The 26,095-nt window shown below is 43.3% G+C and overlaps 1 protein-coding gene across 3 annotated transcripts in view; it reads left to right on the top strand.

Moving 5' to 3' along the window:
• Positions 1-26,095, top strand: part of ankrd28b (ankyrin repeat domain 28b) — a 212,250-nt gene that overhangs the window by 5,794 nt on the left and 180,361 nt on the right. Inside the window, exon 2 of one of the 3 annotated variants that reach the window (XM_072575702.1) lies at positions 19,229-19,274. The exons of the other annotated variants lie outside the window; for them this stretch is intronic. The gene's annotated coding sequence lies outside the window, so the exon portion shown is untranslated. The remainder of the gene's footprint in view (positions 1-19,228; positions 19,275-26,095) is intronic. 3 annotated transcript variants of the gene reach the window in all.

Raw genomic sequence — 26,095 nt, 5'->3', positions numbered from 1 at the left:
TTGCTAGCTGATAGGTGATGGAGAAGGGCGTTTAGTAGCAGCATGGCAACCCGAGGTAAAATGAGTGAAGCTGAAAGGGCAAGGAAGATCACTTTATGTTATTGACTAATCCTTGTCCGCAATTTCAATTAATTTTCTGTTCTTTCTTCCATTGATTAGACAGTTTAGCACCTAAGAAGATAGGTATAGATTCCCGATTGTGGATCAGGGTTGTGATTTGTATTTTGAATTTTGCTTTTTCCTTTCTCATACCACAGCAGCTCGGACCTGCAACCTGAGCTAAAGAGCAAAAGCATTAGCTTGCATTTCCTGTCCTGATCTTCATTCAGTGATTTGTTCTGGGTGATGTGCTTGTGTATTTTAAGAGAAAATGTGGGGGGTGATGGACTCTCAGGGGAATGTAGCATGAACAGCCAAGTTTCTGGTACTGAGATTGGCCTTAACATAATGAGGGGTCCATCAAGTTCCAAGTGATCAATTGTGATAGGGGGCTCTCTAGTCGGAGGCACAGACAGACGCTTTTGCGGTTGACAGCGAGAAATCAGAATGGTGTGTTGCCTCCCTGGATATCTTGGAGAGACTACAGAATGTTCTCAAAGGTGAGAGGGACCAGCAGGAGGTCATTATACACATTGGAATTAACGAGTAAGTTTGCAGATGTCAGCAAAGAAGGTTACCTCGGATTACAACAGGATCTTGATCAGATGAGCCATTGGGCTGAGGAGTGGCCGATGGAGTTTAATCTAGATAAATATGAGGTGCTGCATTTTGGAAAAGCTGGGGCTGTTTTCCCTGGAGCAGCGGAGGCTGAGAGGTGACCTTTATAGAAGTTTAAGGTGACCTTATAAAATCATGAGGGGCTTAGATAGGGTAAAAAGACAAGGTCTTTTCCCTGGGTTGAGGGAGTCCAGAATGAGAGGGCATAGGTTTAGCGTGAGAGGGGAAAGATATAAAAGAGACCTAAGTGGGCAACTTTTTCATGCAGAGGGTGGTGTGTGTGAAATGGGCTGCCAGAGGATGTGGTGGAGGCTGGTGTAATTGCAACATTTAAAAGGCATCTGGATGGGTATATGAATAGGAAGGGTTTGGAGGGATCTGGGCCGGGTGCTGGCAGATGGAAGTAGATTAGTTTGGGATATCTGGGCATGGACGAGTTGGACTGAAGGGTCTGCTTCCGTCTTGTACATCTCTTTGACAGAGGAAGGGAAAAGAAAGAGATTCTGAAGGAAGAATGTAGGAAGTTAGGCAGGAATTTAAAAAGGAGTCCCTGAAGGTAGTAATATCCAGATCACTTCCAATGCTATGAGCTAGTGAGGCTAGGAATAGAAGGATAGAGCAGATGAATATCTAGCTAAGGAGCTGGTGCGGGGGAGAAGGGTTCACATTTTTGGATCATTGGAATCTCTTCTGGGGTAGAAGTGACCAGTATAAGATGGATGGATTGCACCTGAATTGGAAGGGGACTAATAAACTGGTAGGGAGATTTGTTAGAACTGCTTGGGAGAGTTTGAATTAGTAAGGTGGTGGGGGGGCGGAAGAGGGAGGGAGATAGGTGGATGGGGGTGTGTGGGGAGACCCAGGGAGATTAGTGAGGAAAGAGATCAGTCTGAGACTGGTACACTTGAGAAAAGGAGTAAGTCAAACAGTCAGGGTAGGCAGGGACATCACAGAGAACAAGGTAGAACTGATCAATTAAGTTGCATTTATTTCATTTCAAGAGGCCTAACAGGGAAGGCAGATGGGACAGGACTGGCAGCTTAACGTTTTAGGATACAAATGCTATAGTAAGGATAGAAGTGGGGGAAGTCAAGAGAAGAGGGGGACTGGCATTTTTGATAACGGATATTGTTACAGCTGTACTTAGGGAGGATATTCCTGGGAATATGTCCTGGGAAATTAGTGAGGTGGAACTGAGAAATGAGAGGCATGATCACTTTATTGGGATTGTACTATTGACGCTTCAACATGTTGTCCCGTTTCCCCCCTGTCCCCAGTCGAAGCAAAACGCTTAGAGACAGTATAGTTTTACCTCCTTCATCTTTATTCTGGGCCTGAGAGGGAGACAGAATGATCACCCATGTGCACAGAGACATGAGGTCACGGTCTTCTCTGGAACATCAGATTCTTCATTAACTATATAGTCATTTTACAGGGAGGAGCATGGGTGAGATTTGTATGAACTTCAGTACGGCGTTTGATAAGGCTCCTTGTGGTAGACTGGTTACCAAGATTAGATCACACAGAATACAAGAAGAACTGGTCATTTGGATACAGAACTAGCTTGAAGGTAGAAGACAGAGGGTGGTGGTGGAGGGTTGCTTTTCAGACTGGAGACCTGTGTCTAGTGATGTTGGATGTGAACGTAGGAGGTATAGTGAGTAAGTTTGCAGATGACCCCAAAATTGGAGGTGTAGTGTACAGTGAAGCAGGTTACCTCAGAGTACAACGGGATCTTGATCAGATGGGCCAATGGGCTGAGGAGTGGCAGATGGAGTTTATTTTAGATAAATGTGAGGTGCTGCATTTTGAAAAAGCAAATCAGGACAGGACTTATCCACTTAATGGTGAGGTACTGTAGAGTATTGCTGAATATAGAGACCTTGGAGTGCAGGTTCGTAGTTCCTCGAAAGTGGAATTGCAGGTAGGTAGGATAGTGAAGAAGCCGTTTGATATGCTTTCCTTTATTGGTCAGAGTGCTGAGTACAGGGGTTGGGAGGTTATATTGTGGCTGTACGGGACATTGGTTTGGCCACTTTTGGAATAGGGTGTGCAATTCTGGTCTCTATCCAATGGGAATGATGATGTGAAACTAGAAAGGGTTCAGAAAAGATTTACAAGGATGTTGCCAGGGTTGGAGGATTTGAGCTATAGGAAGAGGTTGAATAAGGCTGGGGCTGTTTTCCCTGGAATGTCGGAGGCTGAAAGGGAACTTTGTAGAGGTTTATAAAATCACGAATGGTTTGGATAAGGTAAATAGACAAGATCTTTTCCCTGAGTTGGGGGAATCCAGAACCAGAGGGCATAGGTTTAGGGTGAGAGGGGAAAGATGTAAAAGAGACCTAAGGGGCATCTTATTCATGCAGAGAGTGGTGTGTATATGGAATGAGCTGCTAGAGAAAGTGGTGGAGGCTGGTACAATTACAACATTTAAAAGGCTTTTGGATGGCATATGAATAGGAAGGGTATAGAGGGATATGGGTGAAATGCTGGCAAATGGGACTAGGTTAGTTTAGAATATGTAGTCAGCATTGACCAGTTGAACTGAAGGATCTGTTTCCATGCTATACGTCTCTGACTTTGTGATGCTGAGACAGTATGCCCCTCAGGCTCATAATCGTAAAATGGCCTGGTAACATCTATGCTGCTACAAGAAGAAGAATGACTTTTTGTGCTACCACAAAGTAATTTGCATGGCATTGTGAATCAGTGCCTTTGAGATGAACAAGTCCTTTTTATTCCGGAACATGGGGATAACAAGATTATTCATAGAACAGAGGGATCATAAGAGTGGTCCAGTTTCAATTATAGTTTATTTTGAAAGTTACTGTAATGTAAGATCACATTTGAGATTCATTTATTTATCAATTTATTCATTTACTGGTCAAGTGTTTAGAGTCATACAGTCACAGTGATGTACAGCACAGAAACAGACCCTTCAGTCCAACTCATCATGCTGAACAGATACCCTAAATTAATCTAGTTCCATTTGCCAGCACTTGACAGCATGTATCCTTCTAAACCCTTCCTCTTCATATACCCATCCAGATGCCTTTGAAACAATATAATTGTACTGGCCTCTACAACTTCCTCCAGCAGCTCATTCCGTAGATGCGTCATCCTCTGCGTGAAAATGTTGCCCTTTACAACCCTTTTAAATCTTTCCCCTCTCACCCTAAACCTATGCCATGTAGTTCTGGACTCCCCCATCCAGATAAAAGATCTTGTCTATTTACCCAATCAATGTCCCTCATAATTTTATAAACCTCTACAAGGTCACCCCTCCGCCTCCGACGCTCCAGCCTAATCAGCATCTCCCTATATGTCAACCCTGGCAACATCCTTGTAAATCTTTTCTGAACCCTTTCAAATTTCACAACATCTTTCCCATAGGAGGGAGACCAGAATTGCACACATTCTTCCTAACCAATGTCCTGTACAGCCGCAATGACTTCCCAACTCCTATACTCAGTCCTCTGACCAATAAAGAAAAGCATACCAAATGTCGTCTTCTGTATCCTATCTACCTGCAATTCCTCTTTCAAGGAGCTATGAACTTGCACTCCAAGGTCTCTTGGTTCAGCAACACTTCCCAGGACCTCACCATTAAGTGTATAATTCCTACCCTGATTTGCCTTTCCAAAATGCAGCATCTCACATTTATCTCAATTAAACTCCATCTGCCACTCCTCAGCCCATTGGCCCATCTGATCAAGATCCAGTTGTACTCTGAGGTAACCTTCTTCGCTGTTCACTCCACCTCCAATTTTGGTGTCATCTGCAAACTTACTTACTATACCTCCTATGTTCACACCCAAATCACTTATATAAATGATGAAAAGCAGCACTTTTTCCAAATTTTTTTGCATCCGCTTTTCATTTCAAATTACCGTTAAATGAATTGTGATGTTTTACATATAGATTTTTCAATCTTCGTCATTAGTATTAATTTATTTGTTTTTTGGACTTAGTGACCACAAAATCTTTAATATAGCATCAGCCCTGTTGATAATGCAGTATTTGTTATTCCATTGCCAGTAAACTGTGGAGGTCACTGCTGTCCTGTTTTCTTTTCATCTAATTACTTCCAGGGATCTGTTGTTGATGCGGTCTGCTGCATGCAAGCGCACCTCCTGGGTGACTGGGACCTGGCTTGTCAAGACTGCCATTTATGTCCATTTTGAAGAGGCCATTCAGACAGAGGTGTTAGATTTGCTTTACTGTCTGGATTCTATTGGTATGCGGAGTCATAGATTGCACAACCACCTTGAGGGCAAGTCGGGATGCACAGTGAATGTTGGTGATGCTCTCATCCCATTAACAAATCAAAAAAGGATTGAGGCTTCCTCAGGTCAGCCTAGATTATTTGTCTTTGAGAAGTGATTCCACTCCCTTGAAATTCATTTTATAAATGTCTGCTGGGCATTTATTATCTGTGTCTGCAATGTATCCTGGAAACTGCGGTGATTCACTTCTTCCTTCTGTACCAGTCACATCTTCCACAGGTATTCCTGCCTCTAGAAAGAGAGTAGGTAGCTTCCTGGAGATTAAACTTACTCTCAGAACCCATGTGATGACTTCTGTAAGAATTTCTGTCACAGATGCGATGGAGTGGTATAGTGATTGCTCACGTGACCACAAGGGCAAACATAGAAAAATGTATTGGTTGTGATTCTGGTTTTCTCACTAGAGTAGGGTGCTCTTCTACATGACCTACCTCCAGAGTCCTGGGTTACTTTGCCTCCAATTCCTTTTGTAAACCTGCTGTAATGAAGGGTTTCACAATTTGGTACACAAATAACGTCATGAAAGATGTGTTTCATGTTAGAGGCAGATGGATAGAGGAAAGGGAAGACCTTTAGAACAGAAATAAGGAGAAACCTCTTCAGCCACAGAGTGATGAATCTATGGAATTCATTGCCATAGAAGGCTGTGAAGGCCAAGTCATTGAGTGTATTTAAGATGGGGATAGATAGTTTCTTGGTTGTCAAGCAGATTAAAGGTTACAGGGAGAAAGTGGGAGAATAGAGCTGAGAAACCTATCAGCCATGATTGAATGGTGGAGCAGATTTGATGGGCTGAATGGCTTAACTTCTGCTCCTATTTTTCTCTGGTCTTATGGTCTTAAGTCAGTTCTGATATGTCTGTTTTTTAAAGGTGTGAAACTCGAATCAGAATTATGACCCAAATACATCAGTTTATAAGATGTTGACTGCAGTTGAGTGCCTAGCAGAACTCGTGTAGTTTTATTGGATAAATTGTTTATCCATCTGGGCAAATGATGGACACAGTAAACTTATTAAAGCCATTAGTTTCGTTTTGAGTGTTCTGAAGTTTTAGTCCAGAAGAACCTAGTGTACAGGTTAGACAGTAGTTTAGTTTGTCCTCAAATCATTTCAGGGCAACTAGTTACCTCAAGTGATTTCTAGTCCGGAGCTTCCAAATGAGAAAAATTTGAATAAAATTTCAAGTTTTTGGTACGGAGAAAGTTTAGATTATCAGAATTGAGAGAGGTTCATGCCAGCAAACTATAAGAAATCGTAATGTTGTCTCCGCAACTCGAGAAAGAGAACTGGGGAAGATCAGTTATGTAAAGATGTAAGAACATAAGAACTAGGGGCAGGAGTAGGCCATCCACCCCTTCGAGTCTGCTCCACCATTCAATATAATCATGGCTAATCTTTTCATGGATTCAGCTCCATTTACCCGCGTTTTCACCATATCCCTTAATTCCTTTACTTTTCAAAAAGTATCTACCTTAGCTTTAAAAGTGATTACTGCAGTTGTGTCAACTACTTCCCTGGGCAAGGATTTTCATAGATTAACACCCCGCTAGGTGAAGAGGTTCCTTCTCAGTTCAGTTGTAAACCTGCTTCCTCTAATCTTGAGGCTATGTCCTCTTGTCCTAATCTCACCTACCAGTTGAAACATCCTATCTATTTCTATTTTATCAATTCTCTTCATGATTTTATATGTTTCTGTAAGATCGCCCTCAATCTTCTAAATTCCAATGAATATTATCCAAATCTACTTAGCCTCTCCTCATAAACCAACCACCTCACCTCCAGAATGAACCTCGTGAACCTCCTCTGCACCCCCTCCACTGCCAGTCCATCCTTTCTTAAGTAAAGAGACCAAATTTGCACGTAGTACTCCAGGTGTGACCTCACCAGCACCTTGTACAGCTGTAACATAACCTCTCTGCTTATAAACTCAATGCCTTTAGCAATGAAGGACAAAATTCCATTTGCTTTCCTAATCACTTGTACCTGTAGACCAACTTTCTGCGATTCATGCATAAGGTCACGCAGGTCCCTCTGCAAATCAACATGCTGTAACTTTTAGCCATTCAAGTAATAATCTATTTTGCTGTTACTGTTACCAAAATGTATGACTTCACATTTATTAATATTGTATTCTATCTGCCAAACCTTTGCCCACTCACTCAATGTATCTATGTTCCTCTGCAAAGTTTCACAGATCTCTGCACACTTTGCCGTGCCACTCACCTTAGTATCATCTGCAAATTTTGATACTGTACACGTGGTGCCCAACTCCAGATCACCTATATAAATTGTAAATAATTGTGGTCTCAACATTGATACCTGAGGCACACCACTAGTCACTGAATGCCAGTCAGATTAACACTCCTTGCTTCCTGTCAGTCAACCAATCCTCTATCTACACTAATACTCTACTCCTAACACCATGCATCCTTATGAAACAGCCTCAGGTGTGGCCTTTTGGAAATCTAGGTACACATATCCACTGGGTCCCCATTGTCCACCTTCCTTAAAATATCTTCATAGAATTCCAAAAGATTTGTGAAGTATGACCTGCCCTTCATGAGCCCATGCTGCATCTGTACAATGGGGCAATTTCTTTTGAGATGTCCTGCTATTTCTTTCTTGATAATAGACTCAAGCATCTTCCCCAACACAGAGGTTAAACTCACTGGCCTATAATTTCGCATCCTTTGTCTACTTCCCTTTTTAAACAGTGGCGTAACACTTGCTGTTTTCCAGTCTGCTGGGACTGCCCCAGAGTTAAGCGAATTTTGGAAAATTACCACCAGTGCACTTGCTATTTCTCCCACCATCTCTTTTAGTACCCTGGGATTCCTTCCAACAGGGCCAGGAAACTTGTCTATCTTTAGCTCCATTAGCTTGCCTAGCACTAATTCTTCCATAATAGTAATTGTTTCCAGGTCCTCACCTACCTTCATCTCTTTGTTACTTACTGGCATGTTATTAGTATTCTCCACTGTGAAGACCGATGCTAAGTACCTGTTCAATGCCTCAGCCATTTCATCCTATTCCATATCTGCCCCTTCTCATCCTCCTAAAGGACCAACATTTACTTTAGCCACTGATCTTCATTTTATATTTTTATAGAAACTTTGACTATCTGTCTTTATATTCCGCGCTAGTTTATTCTCATACTCTATCTTACTTTTCTTTATGGCTCTTTTCGTGGCTTTCTGTTGACCTTTAAAGTTTACCCAATCTTCTAGATTCCTGCTATTTTTGGCCATTTTGTATGCCTTCTCTTTCACTTTGATAGCCTGCCTTATTTCCTTAGACACTTATGGCAGATTACCCCTCCTCTTACAATCCTTCCTTCTCACCGGAATATACTTTTGCTCAGCACTTTGAAAAAATTCTTTGAAGGTCCTCAATTACTCGTCAGTGATATAGAAGTGGGATTGGGTGTCTCATGGATAGTGTTGAGAACAACTTTCAGCTTGTAGAATCTGTCAAGCCAGAGAAGCTGCAGAGCTGGGCAGAAAGGTGGCAAATGGAGTTCAATGTAGCTAAGTGTGAAGTGATTCACTTTGGTAAGAGTAATAAAAAGATGGATTACTGGGCTAATGGTAGACTACTTGGTAGTGTGGAAGAGCAGAGGGATCTTGGTGTCCATGTACACAGATCTCTGAAAGTTGCCACCCAGGTAAATAGTGCAGTGAAGAAGGCATATGGCGTACTGGCTTTTATTGGTAGAGGAATTGAGTTCCGGAGTCCTGAGGTCATGCTGCAGTTGTATAAGACTCTGGTGCGGCTGCATCTGGAATATTGTGTGCAGTTTTGGTCGCCATACTATAGGAAGGATGTGGAGGCACTGGAACGGGTGCAGAGGAAGTTTACCAGGATGTTGCCTGGTATGGTAGGAAAATCCTATGAGGAAAGGCTGAGGCACTTGGGGTTGTTTTCATTGGAGAAAAGAAGGTTTAGGGGTGATTTGATAGAGGTGTACAAGATGATTAGGGGGTTAGATAGGGTTGACAGTGAGAACCTTTTTCCACGTATGGAGTCAGCTATTACAAGGGGGCATAGCTTTAAATTAAGGGGGGGTAGATATAGGACTGATGTTAGGGGTAGGTTCTTCACTCAGCGAGTCGTAAGTTCATGGAATGCCCTGCCAGTAGCAGTAGTGGACTCTCCCTCTTTATGGGTATTTAAGCGGGCATTGGATAGGTATATGGAGGATAGTGGGTTAGTGTAGGTTAGGTGGGCTTTGATCGGCGCAACATCGAGGGCTGAAGGGCCTGTACTGCGCTGTATTCTTCTATGTTCTATGTTCTATTTAGTTCTGGGACCTGACCTGTTCAGCATTACCATCAGCTGGGATCATAACAGCATCCATGTTACTTCTCTCTTTGCCAGGTTCTGTTCTGATGCGCAAGTGTAGAGAGTGCAGAGGAGTCCTGTGATGGTACAAGCTCAAAGCTGATCCTTCTGTTAGGAAATCTTTGGCTGCCTGTTCTGTTAGCCTTGAGCCATCTGCAGAGACAATGGAAATGAATTAGAACTGGTGTATGAAGGGGCCAAAATCATGACATTTTGTGAGTGGTGAAAATGGTTGATCATGAATGAGAGGTATTGCCAAAATGACTGTGATACATAATACTGTCACCAGGTATGTCACTCCATCCCCCATGCCGATGAGCGATGTGACCTATCTTTGCTGAGAACCTTCGTCTGCAACATGCCATGACAGGGCAACTCTTGGTATATGCATTCTTTCAGTAATGAGAGAAATCTCAAATCTGAGTGTGAAGTAGATCCTGAAAATGGGATCAAACAGTGCAAAGGTAGCTGAAACAAATGGGATCCTGACCTGGTACCAGCAGCCACCATTATCTTGCCCCTCCCCCCACCCACCCCACTCCTTGGGGAAAAAAAAACAATAGCTTAAGAATTAGATGCAGGGACAGGCTATTCAGCCTTTTATACTTTTCACCATTTGATAAGATCATGTCTCATTTGATTTATGGCTTCAACCCTACTTTCCTATGTACTCCTATACCCTAAGACTGATCCTCCAAACAGTAACCCCCCCCCCCCAGACCCATTCTCCTACCCTCTCTTTACCCCTGACTAATGAACCTAACACCATGGCCAATTCACCTGACCTGCACATCTTTAGATTGTGGGAGGAAACCGGAGGAAACTCATGCAGACGTGGGGAGAATGTGCAAACTCCACACAGACAGTTGCCTGAGACTGGAATTGAACCTGGGTCCCTGGTGCTGTGAGGCAGTATTGCAAACCACTGAGCTACTATGCCGCTCTTTAGGGAAGGAACAATGTTTTTTGTAAATCCATGTTTGTATTTTTGAGCCAACATGAGTAATGCCTCTGATTGCAACCATAGTGCTTCTACACTAAATATAAGTCTGTTTAGGTTGCGTTGTGGATGTTTTGGTTTTAGGAATATATAAATGAATGAGTTTGGCTTGTATGTTGTAATATAAGAAAATGTCCTGAAAAATTCAAGTTCAGCGATCACCCAACTTTGAATCTTCATTATTTTGTATTTTAAATCAAGTAACTGTCATCAGTTTTCTTTTATGGTGCAAAAATGTGATTTGTAATGGGTGCTGTGAAACAAATCTCAAGCATGTCCTACAATTAGTATGTGTGCTGAGAATTCATAATAGATGGAGGAACTTATGAAGTTTCAAATACTGAGACAAGAATGTTTCCTTTATTCTTCACTGTATTTAACTGCCTTTTGTGGTAAAGACTGGAGAGTGGAAAGGGAGACTTCGCTGTTCTAATATATGATGAATACATTTGCAGATGGCATCAAATTTCACCTACTTTACGACTCTGAGCAGTTGTGTGTGTAGCGTGGAAGCTATTTTAATATAAATGGTTTACATGCTGCTTGGATTAAATGAGCCAGAAATTTTTGCCTTGCTTATAATATAAAAGGTCAAGGTGCTGGTTGCAGGTTGCAGGCTTTAATGGTAATATCTGAGGCCAGCCAGAACTGTATTTTTAAAAGTTTGCATTTATGCAATATCTTTCATGACTTCAGGATGTTCCAAAGTTTCTTATAGCCAATTTGGTACTTTTTTGAAGTCTAGTTGCAGTAGTAATGTAGAAAGTGCAGCAACAATTTTTTTGTAAAGCAAACTCCCCTAAGCAATGATGTGATAATGACCAGATGATATAACTTCATGATGCTGACCAAGGGCTCCATATTGACCAGGACAGGGGAAATGCCACTTCTGTTTAAAATAGTGCCATGGTATCTTTTACAACTAGTCCTCAATTAAAGTTGTGGTCATGTTCCTGAAAATTGTGACTTAAAAGTGACTTAAAAGTCACTTAATGTTAAAGACTGCAATTGGTTCCTTTGGACATTGTTTCTTCCAAGTGATAAATGTACAAGTTATACTGTTACAGAGGAACCTCGATTATCTGAAGGACATGGGCGGGGAATATTTATTTCGGTTAATCCGATATTTGGGTAATTGAATGCCAGATAATCAGGGTTCTTCTTTGTATTGTATGTGTGCAGCACTGCTAATTCCCAACTATAATAACTTACAAACTAAAATGTATTACTTAAATATTGAGGTGCATTTAAAAGAAACTCACCATGCAGTACTTCAATTTCGATTGACCATCCTTCATCTAGTGGCAGGAGTTGATTGGTTCAGGTATCAGCTGAGATCTGTCTATATTTTAATGTGAAGAGACTACTTGCATTGACCAGCTTGTATTAAATGGAGCCCAGGGTCTTGTGAGTCCCAACCGTGTGAAACCTGGAGCAGTACCAGCAATCAAGATCAGAACAGTGGACTTGAGGGCAAGAGAAGAAGGGAGTGTGGGAGAGCGTGGAAGAGTTGGAGCAAGGTCATGTGACTATGCAGGCCACAGAAAAGGACATTTGTGGCAAATAATGTTTAAATTAAACTGACTGTATTAAATATTTACAGTGACAGTTAACAGTGTTAAACAAAACATTATTAAATAAGTTAATGTTAAACGTGTACTTAATGTATTGAAAAAGAAAACTACAAGATAATCTAACATCTTGTTTTGCTAATTACAGGTGAGAAGTTTATTTTTTCCCCAACCACACTATACGATTCAGAGGTAGAATTCCAAATGATTCAACAGTTTAAACCAAGTTAACTGTAAGCAAGCACAATTTTAAATTAACTGAATTTTTTAAAAAAACCCAAAGAACCATGAATGCTGGAAATCAGAAACATAGATGGAAACTGCTGGGAAAATTCAGCAGATTTAGCAGCATCAGTGGAGAGAAAGCAGAGTTAAATTTTGGGGTCCTGAGACCCTTCATAACTGGTTTGGAAGCTGATAAGGAAGAAAGTGAAAAACAGCATTACTGCATCTTTACTTTTCTATATATTTTACTGCTGAGGTGCTTGCCTCTGCCATTGAAAATAAATCAAGCAGTCTGGTGTGGAAGAGATGCCTGCTTTTCATGTATATATGGTAATTTCACTTGAGACGGGATGAATGTTGGTAATGAGAGGGAAGTAAATGGAGAGTAAAAGCATGTTTAGGAGCAATGATAAATCTGTAGGCCTGAATTCAAGTTTAGTGGAAACTAAGTGGTTCCAAGTTGATTTTTTTTTTGGAAGATCTTTTTCCTATTGTCATTGAGTATTATTGAAATATTACTATGTTAAGTTTCTTATGATAAGTATCTGAGAATTTTATTTCATAAAATCACAGATTTACTGAGAAGAATTATTCGCTACCTATCATATTTCTCTAAAAGTAACCCACCACGGTTTGTACTGCCTTCCTAAATTACCCTTTTGGTCTGCCATGCTTTGTGAACTATCGAGTTCACTGCACACAGTGCATTGCTGGTTGCTGCTAAGGCTTCAGCTTTTGATCAATGAGGTGTAAAGTTCTCAATGGCTGTCCTGCGCTGTTTACTGAATGTATTTCTTTGCTGTAACTAATACAGTACAATTTTGGAATTTCATCTTAATCTTATGTTGGAAATGAAAATTCTTTGTTAACAGCTGTTATGGATCTATTTTTATTTCTAAATAGCTCCCATTTACAATCTTCATACGTGCTGACCATTTGCTAGCTGTATTGCTTAATCATCTTTTTGTTCTATCAAAATGACAAGATCAGTACTGGGGCTTAACTATTTACAATGTATATGAATGACTTGAATCAAGAGACAGATGATCTTGTTGCCAAATACAAACATAAAAGTAAAATCAAGTTTTGAGAAAGATATAAAGTCTGCAAAGGGATATACTGTACATAGGTTGTGAGTTATCCTGAAGTCACTTTCTCTATGATGAATGTATCAATGTTTTGATTTGAAATGTTCCTCCTACTGGCCGCATTAATCATTGCATGTGGTTTTGTTTTCAAGTCCTATAAATCACTGCAAACTGTTATTTAGTGCTGGTTCACCTTGCATTTCTGCATGATAGTTGCCTCATGTACAAGAAATACAGCATTGGAGTGAGTCCAAGAAGATTCACTAGTCTGATGCAAGGTATCGAGGAACTGTCTTATGAGGAGAGGTTGAATAGATTGGTCCATACTTATTGAAATATAGAAAATTGATAGGTTACCTTATTGAAACACAAAAGATTCTTAAAGGACATGACACAGTAGATGTCGAAAGTTTGTTTCCCTTCTGGGAGAGTCTAGGTCCAGAGGGCATAATCTTAGAATAAGGGCATATACATATAAGACAATTGAGGAAGAATGTTTTTTTTCTGAGGGTTATTAACTTGGGGAATTCTTTCCCACAGAGGGCTTTTCGGGCTTGGTCATTATGTATATTCCAAACTGAGACAGTAGGGGACTCCACAGTTATGGAGAAAGACAGAAAAATGGAATTGAGGATTCAAATTCCCTATCACACGTCTTCTACTCCTCCAACCTCTGTGTAGCTGGAAGTAGTGCTGCAGACCTGGCCTGTCCGTACTGATTGGAGGAACTGTCATCTTCACCAGTGTTCAGATCAGAATACCTGTTGGAGTGTAAGATGTAATCCAGGAGCTCCTACCAGATCTTCCTTTACTGCTTGGTGGTCATTCATTCCCTCTCTACCTGCACTTTATTAATATGTGAAGTGATTCTATCCAGAAGCATGAAATCCACAAAACTCTCAACCTTGCAAATGCATGTCATGATGTGGTGTTGGACTGGGGTGGAAAAAGTCAGAAGTCACACAACAAAAGATGTGACTTTAGGATAACTCACAACAAAAGCTCCAAAAGCTTTTGATTTCAAATAAACCTATTTGACTGTAACCTGGTATTGAGTGACTTCTGAGTTTGTAAATGCACAGCGGGGACTCAACTTGCCAGCCCAAGCTTTGAAATCCAAATCTCATATTGTTCTTACTGGCAGTGTTTCTTAAATGTATGGTCATTCAGGACTTTCTAGATGGTACATCAAGTGCATTCCACAGGGCTGAAACGCTCTGCCTATCTTGCTTCATAGTTTATTAACTAGGAAGACTTGACCAGTTACTCACCAATCAGTTGATTTTGACATCATTATTAACTGGTTTGCAGTTGTTTTAGTTATTGTTGATTTCACCGGAGGCTCTCTTATTCTGTTTAATTCCTGAGCTACAGTGTTCAGCTATTGCTCAGATTTGCTGCTGTTCTGGTGAAGAAGTGAGGACTGTGGATGCTGGAGAGTCAGAGAAAGATGTACAGCACAGAACAGACCTTTCGGTCCAACCCATCCATGCCGACCAGATACCTTAAATTAATCCAGTCTAATTTGCCAGCATTTGGCCGATACCCTTCAAAATCCTTCCTATTCAAAAAACCATCCAGATGTCTTTTAAATGTTGTAATTGTTCTAGCCTTCACCACTTCCTCTGGCAGCTCACTCCTCTGCATGAAAAAGTTGGCCCCTTAGGTCTCTTTTAAATCTTTCCCTTCTCACCCTAAACCTATATCCATTGGTTCTGGACTCTCCCACAACAGGGAAAAGACCTTGTCTATTTACCGTATCCATGCCCCTCATGATTTTATAAACCTCTATAAGGTCAACCCTCACCCTCCAATACTCCAGGGAAAACAGCCCCAGACTATTTAATCTCTCCTCATAGATCAAATCCTCCAACCCTGACAACATCCTTGTAAATCTTTTCGAAACCCTTTCAAGTTTCACAATATCCTTCCTATAGCAGGGAGACCAGAATTGCGCACAATATTCCCAAAGTGACCTAGACAATGTCCTGTACAGCTGCAACATGACCTCCCAGACTCCTACACTCAATGCTCTGACCAATAAAGGAAAGCATACTAAATGTCTTCTTCACAAACCAACTACCTGAGACTTTGTGGGCGGCACGGTGGCACAGTGGTTAGCACTGCTGCCTCACAGCGCCAGAGACCCGGGTTCAATTCCCGCCTCAGGCGACTGACTGTGTGGAGTTTGCACGTTCTCCCTGTGTCTGCGTGGGTTTCCTCCGGGTGCTCCGGTTTCCTCCCACAGTCCAAAGATGTGTAGGTCAGGTGAATTGGCCATGCTAAATTGCCCGTAGTGTTAGGTAAGGGGTAGATGTAGGGGTATGGGTGGGTTACGCTTCGGCAGGGCGGTGTGGACTTGTTGGGCCGAAGGGCCTGTTTCCACACTGTAAGTAATCTAATCTAATCTAGAGGAACAATGAACCTGCAGTCCAAGGTCTCTTTGTTCAGCAATACTCCCTAGAGCCTTACAATTAAGTGTATAAGTCCTGCTCTGATGTGCCTTTCCAAAATGCAGCACCTCCCATTTATCTAAATTAAACTCCATCTGCCAATCCTCAACACCTTGGCCCATCTGATAAGGTCCTGTTGAACTCTCGGGGAACCTTTTTTTTGCTGTTGACGACACCTCCAATTTTGGTATCATCTGCAAACTGTTGGACTTTGGCTCAATCTACCAGTTTACTCTCCTCTATATGTGAGCCGAGTCCTGCGTGTTCTTTCAATGAAGCAATAGGAGAAGATATTCGGTCTCAAACTCTTAGTTTATTTTAGCAGTAAATGGATAAAGTATACAGAGCCCCGGGTCTAGGTCTTCCCGTCCCTGACAAACAGCAAAGTGTGTCAGTTCACGAAGTCTGACGCATTCCTGTCCCTGACCCAGTCTTTTATGTAGTACAGAACGTCATGCAATCACTGAGGTGGGATTGTCTTCTGATTGGGTGTTGATCTGACTCTATTCTTCGCCTTCTCGCATTCCCGGATGTCTAACCCCATGTGACCTCCTTTTGCCCGCGAAACAGTCTCCACGTGACCTCCTCTTGCGCGCGAAACAGTCTAGCACATTTTGATCTGCATTAATGGTTTTTTCTATTACAAGTCCCCCTTTTGGTCTCATGAAAATGAGACCAACAAACCAGTTTTGTACATCACATTCGCTCTCCGATGCATAGTCTTCCCTTCCTGCCAGAGCCATAGTTTCTGTCTCCATCTGTGACATCTGGTAGGGCGGGGGTGCCTTCCCTTCAATTGCTGTGATGATTACCCTGTTTAACAGAGATCCACTACAGGGGATACAACAACATCCACACAACACTGACGCAGTCGTCATACCAACGAGGGGCATAAACACAGACACAATCAATCCATTCCATTTCCCAAACCATGAGTCGAAAATGCCTCCTAGAGGGTTATCAATACCTGAATGTTCTTAGTCCTTCCAGGGCTCTGGTTACCGAGCCATCAGGTGCTGCATTGTTGGGGATGAACGTACAACATTGATCTCCGAACATAGATCACACTTCCTCCCCCTTTTCTGCTAACAACATATCTAAGGCCATTCTATTTTGTACTGTCATCAATGAGGTCGCTGCCAGTTGTTCAGAGAGTCCCACCACCACGTCTCTAGTTCTATTGGCTAGCCTGAGTACATTGTAATGTACATCGTTAATTCGGTTGACGTTTTTATTCGGCGCGAACACCGATAATTGGGAGATTCTCAAATCCTGCTGCTACCAGGTCTGCCAATTTATATTCATCAGGTACACCGCGGGGAACACCTATTGCATCCATGTAAGTGGTTGAGCCAGAAGTGACATCAAACAAATCCCTGCGTTTTCGTGCATGCGGATTTATTCCCTGTTGTCATTCTCCTAAGAGGATTAAGGGTAACCTTAGCCTGACCATTGCACATGTTCCAGACCAATCTGGAGGTAGACTAACATGGAGTGTTCTATCTCCACAATACCAAAAAAGATCAGCTCTGGCCCAAACCATTGTGCTCGCATTCTGCCAGCCGGTTACATCAATTGTGTCCTGACACCAGTCAGCGGGCATGTCTGCCAAGATTGTATTAGAACTTCAAGCGAAACAAGTGTAATTGTTGGCCCTTGGGGTAAACACTGGAGGTAACGTGGAATTCTTTACAGATGGGAAAATGGCACTTAAGGTGGTACAATTTGGAGGGTCTGCCTGCATGGTGAGTGCCATCATGCAGTGAAATCCTGCTGGGTTTATATTAAGGAACAATGGGGCTGGGGTAGTAAATAGGCTTGGCCTGGCCGAGGAACACGCCACGCAATTGCTCATATTCATTGAGGTTGCAGTCGCTGATATCCAGTCCAGCCATAGGTTCTTATCCCCATACCCGGTGGCTAATTTAATAATGTCCCTTCTCGTGAGGTTGTTGTAGTCTATTACCACGACCCCTGAACTTGGTTCTACCACCATACTTGTTGTGTTTTCGATTTGTGGCTGGTTCGTAGGAGGGTCCACTAAGCTTACCTTCACTAGTCCCATGGTATCCACTCCTGATTGATCTACACCTATTACAAAATAAAAATTCTGTCATCAATCCCACAGTAAATCTGTACCTCTTTGGGACCAGGGTTAATATCGAATCTTGTCAGGGTTAACAAGAGTGGATTTTTTAGCTCTGAGGAATGATCGAGTTGCCCCTTAGTCAGGCTCACATGGTCTCTAACTTTCCATCTATTATCCAAAGGTGACGACTTGGGTGTCCATCGTACCCCAGTCCATGTTAATACATGATCCCACGACAGGCATGGGTCATAGTAAATGGCGTAGATGCAAAGATATACATCATACCCTCTCCAGCTCCCTGTATCTTGGCCACAGTCAATTACTTTGCATAAGTCAAACTAGTATGTTGTACCACGCTTTTTATCATGTCTGATGTGTACCCGGCTCCCCGCCTCCCTTAAACATTTGTCTGCCTCTTGTCCTGTTGATCTTTTGTTCCTGGGACTTTCTCCCTCGTCTGTGTGTTTGTCCCTCATGGTTGATACCCCTATTAACAGCGGCATAACACTTATACATGAAATAATAGCAAAAACTCCCAACCACAACAGCCTAGGGTAGTGTGGGCTCCTTACAGAATGAACATTATGTCCTTTACACAACTTTCCTATATGTTTTAAACAAAATCTTCTTATGTTTGGTCCTGTCCTCACTTATGCTCTCCAGAAAAATCTTTCCTTGGAGATCTTTAGAACCTCTCCCCCTTTCTCCAGGACCCTCTTCCTGCAAGAGTTAAAAGTTTAAGACCCTTCTACTCTTTTTCTGTTCTTATTTGTTCTAGAGTTCTCATTGGCGGTTCAGTGGCTGCACACTGGCTCCAATGGTACCAGCTTTCTCCTTTCCCTTGTAGTCTGACCGCATGAGATGTTCTCTCCACCACTTTGTAAGGTCCTGTCCACCTTGGCTCCAACCACTTCCGTTTGATCACCTTCAGCAGGACCTAGTCTGTGGTAGATGGCGCCTGGCTCTGTAGGTCCCCCTTTGCCGATCCAACCTGTTTGGAGAAAGCTGACACCAAAGCTGTTAGTTGGTCATAGTAAGGTTTGTATCTTAGAGAGGCTCCTCCTCCCTCTAACATCTGTATTCCAGCTCCTGGTCCCGGGAACTGCTGCCCTGTTGTTAGTTCGTTCGGGGTGAACCCTGTGATAGAGTTTACTGAGCTTCAAATGGACATTAAAGCTAAGGGTAGGGCATCCACCCAGCTTAACTTTGTTTGAGCACACACTTTTCCTATTTTTCCTTTTATGGACTGATTCATTCTTTCCACTTTTCCCTGTGACTGAGGATGGAACACTGTTCCAAACGCATGTTTCAGTCCTAAAGCTGCTTCAACTTCTTGCAGGTCTTTGTTCTTGAAATGTGTGCCATTATCTGACCTGACTCTCTTTGGAAACCCATGCGTTGGAATGTATTGGTTTATCAAGAATTTGATCACTGTTTTTGCGTCTTCCTTTTTCGCAGGTATCGCTTCTGGCCAACCAGTGTAGGCATTCACTGCTACCAAAAGGTACCGATATCCGTTTCCTCTCTCTATCATGTCAGTGTAGTCAATCACTATTTCCTGACCTGGCATTCTTGGGAGAGGGAATTTTCCCTCGTGTGGTTTCACTGTTGCTTTTACATTGTATTCTGTACACATTTTGCATTCTCTGATGTAATTTTCAATCATTGCCGGCAAGAACAGATGCCACCAATGTGTCAAATACCTCTGCATCTGCGTTTTTCCAGTGTGTCAACCCACGAGCTTCCTGTAGCATGGAAGCAATCAAACCTGGGGGTAGCATTGGTCTACCGTCCGGTGACCTCCAAATCCCTTCTGACTCTGTGGCCCCTCTCTCTCTTTCTCCATACTGTCAGTTCATGAGGAGAGGCTTTCTGCTGCTCTTTTATTAACATATTTGCATCGCAGGCGGGCAGCAGGTCATACACTGTTTCATTAGGGCCTCCGCTAATCTTTTCACATCTTTTTCATGTTTGATTGGGGTTTTTGCTGCTGTTAAGAATCCTGCTCTGATCCATTGACTGGGTTCTACCTGTATAGCCCCTATCACATATGCAGAGTCAGTGTAGATGTTTATTCTTTTTCCCTCTGACCATTCTAATGCAGCTATCATTGCCTGTAGTTCAGCCAACTGGGCTGATTCTTTGCCTGTCACTTTTCCTGTCAACACTTCCTCAAATCCCTCACTTGTCTGTCGCACCACTGCATAGGCTGCATAAGTCCTTCAGTTGGATGTCTGTAACAGCAACCATCTGTGAACAGCACTTCTGGGTCTACAAGTGGTTTTGCCCGTAAGTCTGCCCTAACTTTGACGTCTCTCTCTGTACCCTTTCCTCACATGTGTGTTCTCCTTCTCCCATGTTGTCAACCATGTTGATTCCTTCGTGTGTGAAAGTTATATGTGGTGCATTCAGGATTTTCTCTAACCTGGTTTGCCGCAGTGACGTCATTGTGAAGGCTGTTGAGTTCACATCGGCCACTATACTGTATGTCGTCAGTACCATTAGTGAGTGGCCCATGATTATATGTGCTACCTTTTGGAGAATTTTTGCTACCCCTGCTGCATGTCTTGTACATGGCGGGTGTCTGTCCTCTATTGGGTCAAGGGTAACACTTACATACATCAGCACCTGCCTGCCTCTTGCTTTTTTCTGAAAAAGAACACCATTTTATTGTGTGTGATTTTTCAGAAACATTGAGGAAAAATGGCTCTTTGTAACCTGGGACCGCTAAATCAGCAGCCCGCGTTAGGGCCTGTTTGAGAGATATGAAACGTTCGTCTGCCTCTGTGGTCCACTGCAAATGGGCTGACAAATTTCTCATGCCTTGCTATTTACCATGGCCCTCAGAGGGAAAGTGAGCTCCCCATATGATGCACTGAATAGTCTGCTGTATCCTGCCAACCCAAGAAATGAGAGCATGTCTTTTACAGTGACTGGTTTGGTATGATGCAGAATGGAGGATCTATGGGACGGAGACACACCTGTTCCTTTAGAGGAAATAACTTTACCCAGAAAAGACACCGTTTGTCTGCAGCATTGCAATTTAGCCCGTGAGACTTTGAAACCGACGTTATACAGGTGAATCAGCAACGACTTTGTAGCTGCCAGACAAGAAACGTGGTCGGGTGCCACCAGAAGAATGTTATCCACATACTGGATCAATACCACCTCCTTTGGGAGCATCATGTCCTTCAGCTGCTGTTTCAGTACCTGATTAAACACCCCCGGCGACGAAATGAACCCTTGAGAGACCCTTGTGTAACGTAATTGTTGGCCTTTGTAGGTGAACGAGAAAATGTCCCTCAAATGATCAGCTAGGGGCAAACAGAAGAACGCGTTGGCTAGATCAATGCACGAGAACCACATATGGTCAGGGGTCAGCACAGACATTGCAGTGACATTGCATTGGAACTGGAACTGTTGGAGTAGAGACAACACGATTGATCTGTCCAAGATCATGCACCATCCTATATTTACCTGTATTCTGCTTCTCTACAGGTAAGATAGGAGTGTTCCAGGCTGACCGGGAGGGTTCTAGCATCCCTGCTGCTAACAATCCTTCAATTGTATCGGCAATGCCGGCTTCAGCCTCTGGTTTGTGAGAGTATTGTCTCTGCCAAATCGGAGTGTGGTCTATTAAATCGAATGTGATTGGTGTAACGTGTTTGCAGTGACCAACGTCCATTGGACCTGCTGACCACAAGGTATCTGGTAGAGTATCAGGCATCGCTGCAGCCTGTGGATGGTCTGTATTTTCCCTGCCGTGAAACCTTTCAATCTGCCTATGTTCCAGCAGCACCTTGTCAGTTGTCCTGTTCATAATTCTGTAGGCTTCCTCTGATGGTGAATATTGTAAACTGGGTAGCTGAGTCCAAACCCAATCAGTTAGCGCCATCAAACGTTTGGACATCGGTCCCAGATCCTTGGCCTGATGTTTAGCATGCACGGCCAATGTGACATGAGGTATAGCTTCTTCTGACATCTCACACCATTCCAACTGTTCTGCAGTTAGTTCAACAACACCCACCACACCTTCCTTCCCTAGCAGAATGCAACTGGAGGAAATATCCCATTGAGTCCCTTCTAGGTGCTGATAGAATGCATGCTGATAGATTTCATTGTCATCTCTATCATAATGTAGGGTAACATGAAGGGGATCTGCAGGAAGAGCATAGGGATGCAGCATATGAACCTAGAGTCGCCATTGGTTGTATAAAGACTGTATGCTGTTGTTCTGCCTGCTTTCGGGTTCTAGGAGTCCCCAGTATATATCTGCCCTTCTGCCGTTGGTGATGTGTCCGCTGATAGCATCATTTGGGATCCAGACTGAATCATTGTCATGGAACAGTTGACAGAATAGCCATTCGGAAGGTCACTACCAGTCCGTCTGGTCCACACAGAACCGAGGCCCCGCATCTCACCAGCAAGTCGCAGCCCATCAGATTGACAGGGCATGCAGGTGATGAAATATACCGGTGACGGAAGGTCTGTCTGGCCACTGATGTGATCAGTGGCGATGTCAAAGGCAGATTTTCTGGTTTACCCGAGAATCCTACTAACCGGACGCTGGAGGATGACATGTTTGACCGAGGTATGTCACAAGTGATGGTAGAAAATCTTGCACACGTGTCAACCAAAAAAGACAGATTCTTGTCCATTACCCTCATTTGCATGTAGGGGTCTGCCAACCCCGCATGTCCCTGAGTCCTCGGGTCCCGTCAATATTCGTACCCCTGCCCTTCCAGCATAGTTTGGGGGTACTGACCTTGCACCGGGGCTGCAGCTGCATTTGGGGCTTGGTAAGGCTGAACAGCCTTTTGAGAAGGAGGCTGACTTGAGTGAACATACTGTCCTCTGATTGATCCCTGGCCTCCCTGGGGTCCCCACAGCATGGGACAATTTCTTCTCCAATGCCCGGGTTGGCCACATTCAAAACAGGTGTTGGGTGGCTGACCTCTGAGTCTTCTGCGGCCCCTTCCTCGACCACGCATTCCTCCTGCTATGCCTATAGGCCTGCCCCCATGGTGGGGTGGTATGGCATCCAATCAGGTGTTGGGTCTAGACTTGGGAGGTTGTTTTGTGCCAACGGCTGCTGAACCATCTGATTAGTCATCTTTTGGGAGGCCTTCTTTGTATCATTAGCCTTCCTTCTAGCCTCATCGAGCTGTAACTTCAGCAACTGCACTTGAATTAACTTGTTGCTCTGTTTATCTTCATCCTGTTTTGTCCTGTGGCGCTTCGTGTAATGTGTCAAGTGTTTTTCCCACTGTTCTGTAGAACAACCTGGGATGTCGGGATTAATCCCATTGCCTCTTTTACTTCCTTAGGCATCCCTGCCATAACGGCATTTCTAAATAACGTGGTTTGTAGCTGACCCAACCCTGGATGGCTCCCCACAGTATCTGTCCATGTGCCCTTACATCTGGCCAAAAAGGCAGGCATATCCTCACCCTCCTTCATTGTGAAGGTGAGTGAGTGCATTGCTCCCGGTGGAATCGGAAATCTATTTCTCATTGCCCTTCCCACACAGGTGGCATGCTGCGTGAATGGGTCTGAATCAGGTAGTAAGGTGGTCCCCGCAGAAGCTTCAATCTGCTGTATTTCCCACATACTCAATTGCTTGCCCAACAATGCTCTCCAGTTGCCCATAGCTAACTTGTGGCCTAGTGTATATTGGCAAAATTTAGTCATCCAGGGCCCACCTCCCTCCATGGGTGGGAGCATTTTATCCAGGATGCAGTTCATGTCAGTAAATGTAAAGGACTGATAAACATCCCCCATATAGGAGCCTTTGTAAATTTATGGCATTTGGTGGTGGTGATACTTTATGGGTTGTCGTAATGTGTCTCTTTGACGCAGGTTATATCTTGTTTCAGGTAGGGGCTTCAGTGGAGGGTCGTGTTCCGTGTGCATTGTGAGTGAGCCTGTCAAAGTGATGGGTAGGTGTGTGGGTCATCATCTGTCAAGGATTCTTCGTCCTCAATTTCCGTACTATTTTGAGACGCCTCCTCATCCAATTTCTCTCTATCTCTTTCTTCCCTCAACTCTCTCCTTCTGTCTGAGAACCCGTTATCTAGTAACTGACCCGAGGCATGTGATCTTCCCCTCTTTTCACACTCAGCACTATACGGTGTCAAGTGAGCATCTGGCTCTTGCACTGATGAATGACTCCCCTGTTTCGGCTGTTCTTTGTTTCTGCTGTGCGTCATTATCACCCTGCTTACTTCCTCCGCTTCCTTAACTATCTGTTCGGCTTCTAGTCTTAGTTTTTCTACTTTTCTGATGCTTTCTTCTACTGCTTCCGCCAGTCTCTCTTTTGCTACGTTGTACTCTCTTGTTCCTACTTCTGGCACATCTAACACCCCTTCTTGAACATACATGAGTGGCATTTGTGTTACAGGATATGGGGGCAGTGGTTGTACCCCAGGCAGTTTGGGATATAATGGCACGGATGGTCCTGCCTTTTCTGTCTCCTTTGCCAGTTCTGTTTTCAAGGTACCACCTTCTCTCTTTTGGAATGTTTCTACCGCTACACAGACTAACGTCATGTTGTGCAGATGAATCCTCCTCTCTTCTTTCTCCTTGCCTTCTTTTGTCCACTTTCTTCTAACCAATATTGACCCTTTCTTTCCCTTCGTGTGCTCTTCTACTTCTAGTTTAGCTTGCTCTTCTGCTTTTCCTAAAAATAGCGACAATTTCTTCCTCTCCTCATCTTTTGGGACTTTGCCCTGTCTTTGTAATTCTTCCCAAACCTTGTCATGTTTCTCCATCATTGTTTTTTGTTTGTTCTTTGCGAGCCCACTGACTAACTGACTTCTGGCTTTACCCCACTGATGTTTTACGGGCAACATTAAGTTGGAAGAACATCCTCCTTATCCTTCACACTCTTTATCAAATTCCCCTTCCATTTTATATGTGTTTTTTTAATCCTCCCGTCCAGTAGTCAGTTGGTTTGGATGTAATATAACCGAGCAACCAACCCAATCAGAGACAAATCCGGTGGCCAGTCAGTTTGTATGGAGTACACCCGAGCAACTGACCCTTTCAGTGAGAATTATCAGCAGTTTCGTTGTCACCGTTAGGTTTCCACTGCCGACACTCTCTTGCTGAGACACCACTGTCTCTGTCTCCGAGACACTACTGGCTTTTCTGCCATCCTCCAATATAATTTTAAAACTTACAACACATCAATCATAAACCAAAATTTGTGAGCGTTGCTTTTATAAGCTCCTGCTCAATGGACTTTAAACCTCCTCACACTTATGTAACTTGTTGCTTTTATGGGGACTCTAACCCCACGGGACTTTAAACCTGTACGTATTATATCAATACTTTATCCACTTAGTATTACTAGGACACTTGCAGTATACTGACAACAATCAATTTGGTATCTCCAATTGCAGAGCTTTGATATAAACAGGTGTCTGCTCACCTTTTTATGCGGCGCCGCTTGTTGTTGTCATCAGACGTCAGTTGTCCGTTGTTTCTATTTTTCTCTCTTTTCCGTCACATCTCCGTCTTCATCATGTTGGGGTCACCAAGCTGTTGGACTTTGGTTCAATGTACCAGCTTACTCTCCTCTATGTGTGAGCCGAGTCCTGCGTGTTCTTTCAATGAAGCAATAGGAGAAGATATTCGGTCTCAAACTCTTACTTTATCCACTTACTGCTAAAATAAACTATACAGAGCTCTGGGTCTACCTCTTCCCGTCCCTGACAAACAGCAAAGTGTGTCAGTTCACGAAGTCCGACGCATTCCTGTCCCTGACCCAGTCTTTTATGTAGTATAGAACGTCATGCAATCACTGAGGTGGGATTGTCTTCTGATTGGGTGTTGATCTGACTCCATTCTCCGCCTTCTCGCGTTCCCAGATGTCTAACCCCATGTGACCTCCTCTTGCGCACGAAACAGTCTAGCACATTCTGATCTGCGTTAACGGTTTTTTCTATTACAAAACTTACTAACTTATACCTCCTATGTTCATATCCAAAGCGTTTTATATAACTGACGTAAAGCGGTGGACCCAGCACTGATCCTTCTGGTCACAGGTCTCCAGTCTGAAAAAAAAACCCTCCAACACACCCTCTGCTGTCTACCTTCGAGCCAATTCTGTATCCAAGTGGCTTTATTTCCCTGCATTCTGCGTGTAACCTTGGTAACCAGCCTACCATGAGGAACCTTGTTGAATGCCTTCCTGAATCATAGAGATGTACAGCATGAAAACAGACCCTTCGGTCCAACCTGTCCATGCCGACTAGATGTCCCAACCCAATCTAGTCCCACCTGCCAGCACCCAGCCCATATCCCTCCAAACCTTTCCTATTC

Source organism: Chiloscyllium punctatum, chromosome 8 (genome assembly GCF_047496795.1).
Source record: "Chiloscyllium punctatum isolate Juve2018m chromosome 8, sChiPun1.3, whole genome shotgun sequence".
NCBI classification, from domain to species: Eukaryota; Metazoa; Chordata; class Chondrichthyes; order Orectolobiformes; family Hemiscylliidae; genus Chiloscyllium; species Chiloscyllium punctatum.
Note: the sequence above shows the minus strand (reverse complement) of the source record. Positions and strands in the feature narration are given on the sequence as shown.